Source organism: Ovis aries, unplaced genomic scaffold, assembly GCF_016772045.2.
Source record: "Ovis aries strain OAR_USU_Benz2616 breed Rambouillet unplaced genomic scaffold, ARS-UI_Ramb_v3.0 scaffold_801, whole genome shotgun sequence".
NCBI lineage: Eukaryota > Metazoa > Chordata > Mammalia > Artiodactyla > Bovidae > Ovis > Ovis aries.
Window position 1 is genome coordinate 11980 of NW_024599825.1, and position 11979 is coordinate 23958.

An 11979-nucleotide genomic window follows, 5' to 3' on the forward strand; every position below is an offset into this window, starting at 1 on the left:
TTGAATAGTAGCGGTGAAAGTGGACACCCTTGTCTTGTTCCTGACTTTAGGGAAATGCTTTCAATTTTTCACCATTGAGGATAATGTTTGCTGTGGGTTTGTCATAGATAGCTTTTATTATGTTGAGGTATGTTCCTTCTATTCCTGCTTTCTGGAGAGTTTTTATCATAAATGGATGTTGAATTTTGTCAAAGGCCTTCTCTGCATCTATTGAGATAATCATATGGTTTTTATTTTTCAATTTGTTAATGTGGTGAATTACATTGATTGATTTGCGGATATTGAAGAATCCTTGCATCCCTGGGATAAAGCCCACTTGGTCATGGTGTATGATCTTTTAATGTGTTGTTGGATTCTGATTGCTAGAATTTTGTTGAGGATTTTTGCATCTATGTTCATCAGTGATATTGGCCTGTAGTTTTCTTTTTTGTGACATCTTTGTCAGGTTTTGGTATTAGGGTGATGGTGGCCTCATAGAATGAGTTTGGAAGTTTACCTTCCTCTGCAATTTTCTGGAAGAGTTTGAGGAGGATAGGTGTTAGCTCTTCTCGAAATTTTTGGTAGAATTCAGCTGTGAAGCCGTCTGGACCTGGGCTTTTGTTTGCTGGAAGATTTCTGATTACAGTTTCAATTTCCGTGCTTGTGATGGGTCTGTTAAGATTTTCTATTTCTTCCTGGTTCAGTTTTGGAAAATTGTACTTTTCTAAGAATTTGTCCATTTCTTCCACGTTGTCCATTTTATTGGCATACAACTGCTGATAGTAGTCTCTTATGATCCTTTGTATTTCTGTGTTGTCTGTTGTGATCTCTCCATTTTCATTTCTAATTTTATTGATTTGATTTTTCTCTCTTTGCTTCTTGATGAGTCTGGCTAATGGTTTGTCAATTTTATTTATCCTTTCAAAGAACCAGCTTTTGGCTTTGTTGATTTTTGCTATGGTCTCTTTTGTTTCTTTTGCATTTATTTCTGCCCTAATTTTTAAGATTTCTTTCCTTCTACTAACTCTGGGGTTCTCCAACTCTTCCTTTTCTAGTTGCTTTAGTTGTAGAGTTAGGTTATTTATTTGACTTTTTCTTGTTTCTTGAGGTATGCCTGTATTGCTATGAACTTTCCTCTTAGCACTGCTTTTATAGTGTCCCACAGGTTTTGGGTTGTTGTGTTTTCATTTTCATTAGTTTCTATGCATATTTTGATTTCTTTTTGATTTCTTCTGTGATTTGTTGGTTATTCAGAAGTGTGTTGTTCAACCTCCATATGTTGGAATTTTTAATAGTTTTTCTCCTGTAATTGAGATCTAATCTTAATGCATTATGGTCAGAAAAGATGCTTGGAATGATTTCGATTTTTTTGAATTTATCAAGTTTAGATTTATGGCCCAGGATGTGATCTATCCTGGAGAAGGTTCCATGAGCACTTGAAAAAAGGTGAAATTCATTGTTTTGGGGTGAAATGTCCTATAGATATCAATTAGGTCTAACTGATCTAATGTATCATTTAAAGTTTGCGTTTCTTTGTTAATTTTCTGTTTAGTTGATCTGTCCATAGGTGTGAGTGGGGTATTAAAGTCTCCCACTATTATTGTGTTATTGTTGATTTCCCCTTTCATACTTGTTAGCATTTGTCTTACATATTGGGTGCTCCTATATTGGGTGCATATATATTTATAATTGTTATATCTTCTTCTTGGATTGTTCCTTTGATCATTATGTAGTGGCCTTCTTTGTCTCTTTTCACAGCCTTTGTTTTAAAGTCTATTTTATCGGATATGAGTATTGCCACTCCTGCTTTCTTTTGGTCTCTATTTGCGTGGTATATCTTTTTCCAGCCCTTCACTTTCAGTCTGTATGTGTCCCTTGTTTTGAGGTGGGTCTCTTGTAAGCAGCATATAGAGGGGTCTTGTTTTTGTATCCATTCGGCCAGTCTTTGTCTTTTGGTTGGGGCGTTCAACCCATTTACGTTTAAGGTAATTATTGATAAGTATGATCCCGTTACCATTTACTTTATTGTTTTGGGTTCGGGTTTATACACCCTTTTCGTGTTTCCTGTCTAGAGAATATCCTTTAGAATTTGTTGGAGAGCTGGTTTGGTGGTGCTGAATTCTCTCAGCTTTTGCTTGTCTGTAAAGCTTTTGATTTCTCCTTCGTATTTGAATGAGATCCTTGCTGGGTACAGTAATCTGGGCTGTAGGTTATTGTCTTTCATCACTTTAAGTATGTCTTGCCATTCCCTCCTGGCCTGAAGAGTTTCTATTGAAAGATCAGCTGTTATCCTTACGGGAATCCCTTGTGTGTTGTTGTTTGTCCCTTGCTGCTTTTAATATTTGTTCTTTGTGTTTGATCTTTGTTAATTTGATTAATATGTGTCTTGGGGTGTTTCGCCTTGGGTGTATCCTATTTGGAACTCTCTGTGTTTCTTGGACTTGGGTGATTATTTCCTTCCCCATTTTAGGGAAGTTTTCAACTATTATCTCCTCAAGGATTTTCTCATGATCTTTCTTTCTGTCTTCTTCTTCTGGGACTCCTATAATTCGAATGTTGGAGCGTTTCATATTGTCCTGGAGGTCTCTGAGATTGTCCTCATTTCTTTTAATTCGTTTTTCTTGTTTCCTCTCTGATTCATTTATTTCTACCATTCTATCTTCTATTTCACTAATCCTATCTTCTGCCTCTGTTATTCTACTATTTGTTGCCTCCAGAGTGTTTCTGATCTCATTTATTGCATTATTCATTATATTTTGACTCTTTTTTATTTCTTCTAGGTCCTTGTTAAACCTTTCTTGCATCTTCTCAATCCTTGTCTCTAGGCTATTTATCTGTGATTCCATTTTGATTTCAAGATTTTGGATCATTTTCACTATCAGTATTCGGAATTCCTTCTCCGGTAGATTCCCTACTTCTTCCTCTTTTGTTTGGTTTGGTGGGCAACTCTCCTGTTCCTTTACCTGCTGAGTATTCCTCTGTCTCTTCATCTTGGTTATATTGCTGCGTTTGGGGTGGCCTTTTTATATTCTGGTAATTTGTGGAGTTCTCTTTATTATGGAGCTTCCTCACTTTGGGTGGGGTTCTATCAGTGGCTTGTCAAGGTTTCCTGGTTAGGGAGGCTTGTGTTGGAGTTTTGGTGGGTGGAGCTGGGTTTCTTCTCTCTGGAGTGCAGTGGAGTGACCCGTAATGGGTTATGAGACATCAAAGGTTTTGGGATAATTTTGAGCTGCCTGTATATTGAAGCTCAGGGGAGTGTTCCTGTGTTGCTGGAGAATTTGCGTGGTATGTCTTGTTTTGGAACTTGTTGGCCCTTGGGTGGAGCTTGGTTTCAGTGTAGGTATGAAGGCATTTGATGAGCTCCTATTGCTTAATGTTCCCTGAATTCAAGAGTTCTCTAATGTTTTCAGGCTTTGGATTTAAGCCTCCTGCTTCTGGTTTTCAGTTTTATTTTTACAGTAGCCTCTAGACTTCTCCATCTATACAGCACCGATGATAAAACATCTAGGTTAAAGATGAAAAGTTTCTCCACATTGAGGGACACTCAGAGAGGTTCACTGAGTTACAAGGAGAAGAGAAGATGGAGGAGGTAGTTAGAGGTAACTGGAATGAGATGCGGTGAGATCAAAGAGAAGAGAAGCTAGCCAGTAGTCACTTCCTTATGTGCGCTCTATAGTCTGGACCGCTCAGAGGTATTTACAGAGTTATACGGGGAAGAGGAGAGGGAGGAAGTAGACAGAGGTGACCAGGAGGATAAGAGAGAGGAATGAGTAGGAGAGAGACAAATCCTGCCAGTAACCAGTTCCTTAGGTGTTCCCACCGTCTGGAACACACAGAGATTCACAGAGTTGGATAGAGGAGAGATGGGGGAGAAAAGAGACAGAGGCCACCTGGTGGAGAAAAAGGAGAGTCCAGAGGAGGAGAGAGTGGTCAAGCCAGTAATCTCGCTCTCAGGTAAACTGGGGTAGTGAAGTTTGGGTTTTTAAATGTACAAAATTGGCAATAAACTCCTAAGAGCAAAGATTAAAAATCTAGAGTAGAGGTTGGATTTTCAAAGATACAATATTAAAGAGAAGCAGAAGGAAAAAGGAAGAAAGAAAAAGAATTATTAAAAAACAAACAAACAGACAGACAAACAATAAAAAAAAAAAAAAACCATCAACAACCATCCAAAGACTATATATGGTGTCTGCCTTAAAAAAAAAAAAAAAAGTCTTTAAAAAAAATAGTAATAATAGGTTATAGAAATAAAAATTAGAGGAGAAATAGAAGACTGTTTTTGAAGACAATGGTCTGCTTTTCTGGTTGCCTGATGTCCTCTGCCAGCCTACAGAAGTTGTTTTGTGAAGTTTGCTCAGCGTTGAAATGTTCTTTTGAGGAATTTGTGAGGGAGAAAGTGGTCTTCCCGTCCTATTCCTCCGCCGTCTTTCCTTCCTCTCTGTATGTAAACTGCGTTCAGCCACCTAAGCGGTAGAGATGGGCTCAACACCTCAAGCTGCGTCCTTGAAAATGGCTCCAACTGTGGACATTTCACAGCTATTTGTAAGGCCTCCCCAGACAGCCACTTTGCTTTTTTGCATTTCTTTTCCATGGGGATGGTCTTGATCCCTGTCTCCTGTACAATGTCATGAAACTCATTCCATAGTTCATCAGGCACGCTATCTATCAGATCTAGACCCTTAAATCTATTTCTCCCTTTCACTGTATAATCATAAGGGATTTGATTTAGGTCATACCTGAATGGTCTAGTGGTTTTCCCTGATTATACATATTAGCTAGTTTATACATACTAGCACAGTATTAAAAAATTTTGACAATGTTTTCCAGAAAGACCAAACAGTTTTCATGTCGCTGATACAGACTACAAAAGCATGGAGTGAAAACAGCTTAGTAAAAACCACTAAAAACAACTTAGTGAACAATTCTAGGGGAACAGGAAACTAAGAAAGTTGAATAATTCAATAACTATTTATGTATTGAACACTTAAGTACTAGTGACACTTCAGTAAACAAAAGTTGACAAAGCTTTTCTGCTAACATATTAGCAGAAAAATCAAGATCAAAAATGTTGAGGTGCAGAGGCTGTTAATGTACTTATTGCTTTTCCACTTTCAATGAAAAGTAAAAGTGTAGCCTCATTCCTTTAAGACTTTTTTAACTCTATATACTTTGGGGCAGAGAGGAAATAAAGCATTGATAAGTATGAGGAAAAAAAATAAAGAATACCAAGATCTATACTTAAACTGTCAGTTTCAACTCAAAAGACAGATATTTGAGAACTGTCAGTTATAATATACACTTCTGTACCACATTCCGTTTTACCTAAGCCTTAATCTCAGTAAGAGTGTCTTGAAATCTATTCTCATTAATTATTTGTTTTGCATTAGTCAACTATAGCCACAACGAAGCTGTATAAGAAACCACTCTAAAAGAAGTAGCATGTAAATCAAGTTTCGATTTCTCACTCTTGCGCATGTGGTTTGGCTGGACTTCAGTTGATCTAAGGCTGTGATTAACTCTGAACCAAGGATTTGATTCAAATCTATTCCTTGTTTTTCTTATTCTTTTGGGACCAGTGGGTTTGCTTGGGTATGCTCTTCTCATGGCAAAGATAGAAGTAGGAATAGGACAAGCCCAATCATACAAGTACTTCAAGCTTCTTATCACATTTCTTCTGTCAATCTATTTAACAGGCCAAGTCACATGGCCAAGTCCACAGAGGTAAGAGGAAAGGAAAAAATATTTGTGGAACAATGATCTAATCTACCACAGAATCTAACAGCCTGGCTAATGATCTGTTCCGAATATTTCATATATTTTACAACCTATATTATACTGTCCTTATATGTTCCCAACTATTACTGCAACAAATTGAAAAGTATAAGTATCTGGGCAGCCTAAACTGTGTAACATTTTTAATGAATCATAAATAAGACTTCAGAGAATGCATTTTTGCTTTCGAAAAGACATTATTTAAAATTTTGAGATATTTAGATAAAGATATTTATGAGACAATACAAAAAGATTCCACATACCTTTATCCATTTTCTTCCAAAGGTAATTTACATCTTGCAAAATTTCAGTGTAATATCACAATTAAATGACATTATATTACTCAACAACCTTATTCAGATTTTGCCAGTTTTATATGCAGTCATATGTATGTATGTATATATATATATATATATATATATATATATATATATATATGCAATTTTATGTGTAGATTCGTATGGACATATCACAACAAGATATAGAATAATAGTTCCATTACAGGGATTTCTTGTGTTATCCTTGTATAGCCACAGACATCTTGTTCCCTACCAGCTCCTGGCAACTATTATCTGGTTCTCCATTTCTGTAATTTTATCTGTTTAATAATGCTATATAAATGGATTCACACAGTATACAGACTTTGAGATTGGCTTTTTTCACTTACAATAATTATGTGATATCTATCCCAGGTGTTATATGTATCAATAAATTTTTATTGATAAATGGTATTCTGTGGCATGATGTCACAGTCTAACTATTCATCTATAAAAGGGCAATATTTTCTATAGTATTAGCTATTATAAACCTGTTAGTAACATTAATTATACAGATTTTATGTTAGCATCATTTTTTGTTCCTCTAGTATAAACACTCAATAGTGCAATTGCTGGGTCAGATGGAAAATGTACATTTAGCTTTGTAAGAAACCTTTGTCTTATTTTCCAGAGTAGCTGTACCATTTTCATTTAGGAATAGGTGAGTGATCCAGATTCTCTAACAATCATATATTTTAAAAATGTGCAGAGACCATAGAGCATTATTTTCCAAAATAAGGGTAAAGTTTTGGTTTAACACTCATTTTATAGGAATTGAAGTAGTATACTTTTTTTTTCTTTAGAAAATATTTAAAACAAGGCTTTAAGCATTGTTCAGGTAGTAGGAAATTTCTGAAAAAAAATCAAGAAAAATTCACTTTAATTCTATCCTTTTAAATTTTAATTTTTCTTTTAATTTAAGGAATTGTATGTCTCATTGCATAAAATAATCAGGGGTTATAGTGGTTTTGTATGATTTTACACGTTTAACCTGATGATAATTGTTTGAGGTAACTACGATGTAATAGGTTATACTAATCCCTAGGTGTTTTGGAAAGTCACATCACCAAAAGAAATGGCTCCATAATTGGTATAAATAATGAATGTATGGGACTTCCCTAGTGGTCCATTGGTTAAGAATTCAGCTACCAATGCAGGGAACATGGGGTTTATCCTTGATCTGGAGAGATTCCATTTGCCACAACTGCTGAGCCCAGGTGCCCTAAAGCGTGTGCTCTGCAACAAGAGAACCCAGCGCAATGGGAAGCTGCGACCAGAAAGTAGCCCCACTCATCACAACTGGAGAAAGCCCATGCACAGCAACAAAGACCCAGTGCAGCCCAAAAAAAAAAAAAGCACAAATTAAGGTCTATATTTTTAATCTTTAATCATTAAGACAATCTGCTTCTCTTCACTGAGTGATTATGGTAATAAGGGAATCTATGGATACAATAACCAAATAATCAAGTTTTGTTTTCTTCTCTCACACACCAAGTCATGTGTGAAGTCACCCGTGACCCTTAAGTATTTGATATAAAAGTAACAAATGCTTTTAAAAAGCATAGAGCAGTCCTTTGTCTCAGACTGAGAAAAATGTATTTATCATTCTGAATTTTCTTCACCCAACTTCAAATCCTGACTCCTAGGTTTGTTTTCTTCTGCCTCATTTTGTTTTTATTTGATGACAACCTATAGACTTTGTGATGCAGTCTAAACCTCTAGCCAACTCTGTTTTCAGATTTTTATTCTGTGTTAAGAGTGCTAGGAGAATACTTCATTTTTGTTTTGCCCTTCATGGATTAACAAGGTCCTCAGATCTCAACTTTATTAAACAAGGGATTTCAGAACCTATAATGAGGAAATAAATTCTAGTGACCATAGAGAGGATATTTGGTAGTGGTGGGGTGGTACAGTGTATTTACAGAGTTGAGAGCAATGTGTTTTCTTAATTTAGTTGAATGATTGTCAGTTCACTGTTCTGTCAGTGTAGGGTTTTACTGAATAATCAACTTACCACCTTCAAGTACAAAGAGCAGAGAAGCACATCAGAAGTTTTGGATATTTTCCTATTCTGAATCAATGGCTCAGGCTACAACTCCCAAGTTATTCATAAATGGGATTAGAAAGATATAACTTTTAGTAGCCATTAATCAACAATATTTTTGCAGTAACTTGCAAGCAGTTGCATTACAATGTTTACTATCAGATATATTCCTCAGTGTATATACTGAGCCTTGTCAAGGAAATGAAAAATTCCAAAGAATAGTAAATTTTACCTTTAGGACAGCAAACATTTCTCACGAGAATTATGCAGAATTTATCAACCAATATTACCCTTAATTTTTGTTTAAAAAAGACTTTTTTCTGTGTTTTTCCTCCCTGGCCCTTGGACAATGGCACACTTTCAATTGCATTAAAACAATAACCAAGCGAACAAATAAGACCATTTTAGCTTAGAAAATGAAGTTCTTAATAAATTCGACAGTAAAAAGTATGGCTTAGAAAAATAAGTATCCAAGTCAGTTACAGTAAACCTCCTTATTACCCAAACTCTTATAATGAAATCTTGAATGTCATTAATAGCTTCAATGTAGTTAAAAGGATAATATTCCAAATTCGTAAAATCTGAACATAACTTAATTAAAGGTTAAAATTTATTTGTAATCAAGGTTAAATCCAGCCATGATTACAAAGAAATTGACAATAAATCTAGTATTTGCCAATCATGTTTATCTGAACAGCATACATATATGCCAAGAAAAAGAAAATCTACTTATAAGAATGCTTTAACAAATTGAAACTTTGGCAAATATGGAAGAGGTGGGTTTATTCATTTTACTAATTTTCTGTGTGTATATGTGACTCATTATGTAACCTTCCCTTTTGTCTTTTATTCTGTTTTGTCTCTGAATCTTACCTTGTCTGGTGCTAGGTTAAAGGCAACTCTGGGAGACAAGGTCAAATTTCCAGGACACTATTATCTGCTCCTATCATCAAGTATCCATTGCTCATTGCTGAAACTCAGGATATGCCTTCAGAATTAAATTCAAAAGAAGGATAAATCTTTACACAGCAAGTATACTAGTCAAGTTGTTTAAAAACTTCGCCATTAAGAATATAATGCAGATAGGGTGAGTAAAACTGTTAAGCTAGCAATCAGGAGAAGGTACTATTCCTAATTGATACTTTGTAAAAGGAAAATAACTTTTTTCAAAAACCTGGCTTTTAAAGTGATGTTTTTAGAAGACAAATTGGAATAACATCCTCATACTGACCTCAATCTGTAAGAAGGTGACAGGCTTTTATTGTGAAAGGAGATATCTCCTTCCATGCGGGGAAAAAAAAAAATGTAGCAAATAATGTTAACTAATGTCCAGGAATCTCCGGTGGAGTCTTGGGTCAAAGATGGTCTGCTGTGGGGTCAGGGTCACTGAATACAAGGGTCCTGGGAACTGGCATAAGTCCTTTTGAATGAGGTCACCATTACTCCTACCATAGTAGGAGGGAAGGGAAATTGCCTTGCCCATCAGCAGAAAATTGGATTAAAGATTTACTGAGCTTGGACCCATCAGAGCAAGACCCAGATTCCCCCACAGCCAGTCCCTTCCATCAGGAAGCTTCCACAAACCTCTTATCCTTTACCATCAGAGGGCAGACAGAATGAAAACCATAATTGGTGGGGAGGGGGGAGGGTCCCAAGATGGCAGAAGTATAGGACAGGGACCACTTTCTCCCCTACAAATTCATCAAAAGATCATTTGAATGTTAAACAACTTTCACAAAACAACTTCTTAACACTAGAGGAGAACACCAGGCACCGAGAAAGTCAGCCAAACTCTTCAAAAGGATGTAGGACAAAATACAAAAGAGGTAAACGGAGACAAAATATCTAGAGAAAGAGCCGTGTGCTGGGGAGGGAGTTGTGAAGGAGGAGAAGTTTCCACACCATAGGAGGCCCTCTCATAGGCATATCTGCTTTGGAATCTCAGAGGGCAATATAATTGGGAGGAAAACACACAGACACACACACAGAAAGAGAAAATATACTCAGTCTTGTCTGATTCTTTGTGACCAAATGGACTATACAGTCCATGGATTCTCCAGGCCAGAAAACTGAAGTGGGTAACTGAAGTGGATATCCATTCTCTTCTCCAGGGGATCTTCCCAATCCAGGGAGCAAACCCAGGTCTCCCATGTTGTAGGCAGATTCTTTACCAGCTGAGCCTCCAAGTAAGCCCATGGAATACACACCTAACCACAACTACCTACTAGCAGAGAAGTGGCTCAGATGCTCGTGTCCATCACCAGTGAGTAGGGGCTGGGCAGGGAGGTGTGGCTTGCATCATCCTTAGGGTAAAGACCAGGCTTGAATGCCCTGAGGACAATCTGAAGGGGCTAATGTGAGATAGCATCCCAAACCATGGGATCACCAAAGAGACAATTTTTTTTTTTAAAGGAACTATTTTGCAGAAGATTTTAATACTACATGGTGACTGCTGGCATAGCTCACCGAACAAAGGATTGTGCCCTGCTGCTGCTGCTGCTGCTGCTAAGTCACTTTAGTTGTGTCCGATTCTCTGCGACCCCATAGACAGTAGCCCACCAGGCTCCCCCGTCCCTGGGATTCTGCAGGCAAAAACACTGGAGTGGGCTGCCATTTCCTTCTCCAATGCATGAAAGTGAAGATGCTCAGTTATGTCCGACTCTTAGTGACCCCATGGACTGAAGCCTACCAGGCTCCTCCATCCATGGGATTTTCCAGACAAGAGCACTGGAGTGGGTCGCCATTGCTACCAAAGGAGAGCAAGCTGGCTGCCATTTAGGGCCCTCCTCCCTAGAGGCAGAGAGGCAGGTGTGAGACAGCCAGAACCTGAAGGCTAGGGACTGCTGCAATCTCGTCCCAGAGACTGCATCTTCCACCAAACTGGGAGCAGGCTGCCAGTTGCTAATCATGTCTTCCTGGGATCCTGGATGGCCAGGAATGTCACAGCCCGAGATTAGCTCACCAGAGGAGACACAGCACACCTTGGACTATACCTTCACAGCACACCTGGGAAATCGAAGGCTGGGACCAGGAAGGTGCATAAGATGCATGGTCCACCTGAGACAGTGACCTCGCCAAGCACCTAGTCACCTGAGTGGCTTGAACCTGGGAAAGGCCCAGAGGTCTGTACCCTTCCAGAGTACCCAAGAACCTGAGTGGCTTAGACTAGGAAAGTGCACAAAATGCAGTGCTCACCCGGACAGTGCCCTTGCAGAGCACCCTGGAGCCTGAGAAGTGTGGACCTGGGAAGCCCACTGCCCTGAGCTGTGGCAAACCCACTGTGGTCCATCCACTGCAAGCACTCCCCACATGTGCCAGTGGTATTTGTTTGCAATGTCCCTTCCTCTCCAAGGTTCAGTTCATTTCAGTTGCTCAGTCATGTCCGACGCTTTGCAACCCCATGAACTGCAGCACGCCAGGCCTCCCTGTCCATCACCAACTCCTGGAGTTCACTCAGACTCACGTCCATTGAGTCAGTGATGCCATCCAGCCATCTCATCCTTGTCGTCCCCTTCTCCTCCTGCCCCAATCCCTCACAGCATCAGAGTCTTTTCCAATGAGTCAACTCTTCCATGAGGTGGCCAAAGTACTGGAGTTTCAGCTTTAGCATCATTCCTTCCAAAGAAATCCCAGGGCTGATCTCCTTCAGAATGGACTGGTTGGATCTCCTTGCAGTCCAAGGGACTCTCAAGAGTCTTCTCCAACACCACAGTTCAAAAGCATCAATTCTTCGGTGCTCAGCTTTCTTCACAGTCCAACTCTCACATCCATACATGACCACTGGAAAAACCATAGCCTTGACTAGACGGACCTTAGTCGGCAAAGTAATGTCTCTGCTTTTGAATATGCTATCTAGGTTGGTCATAA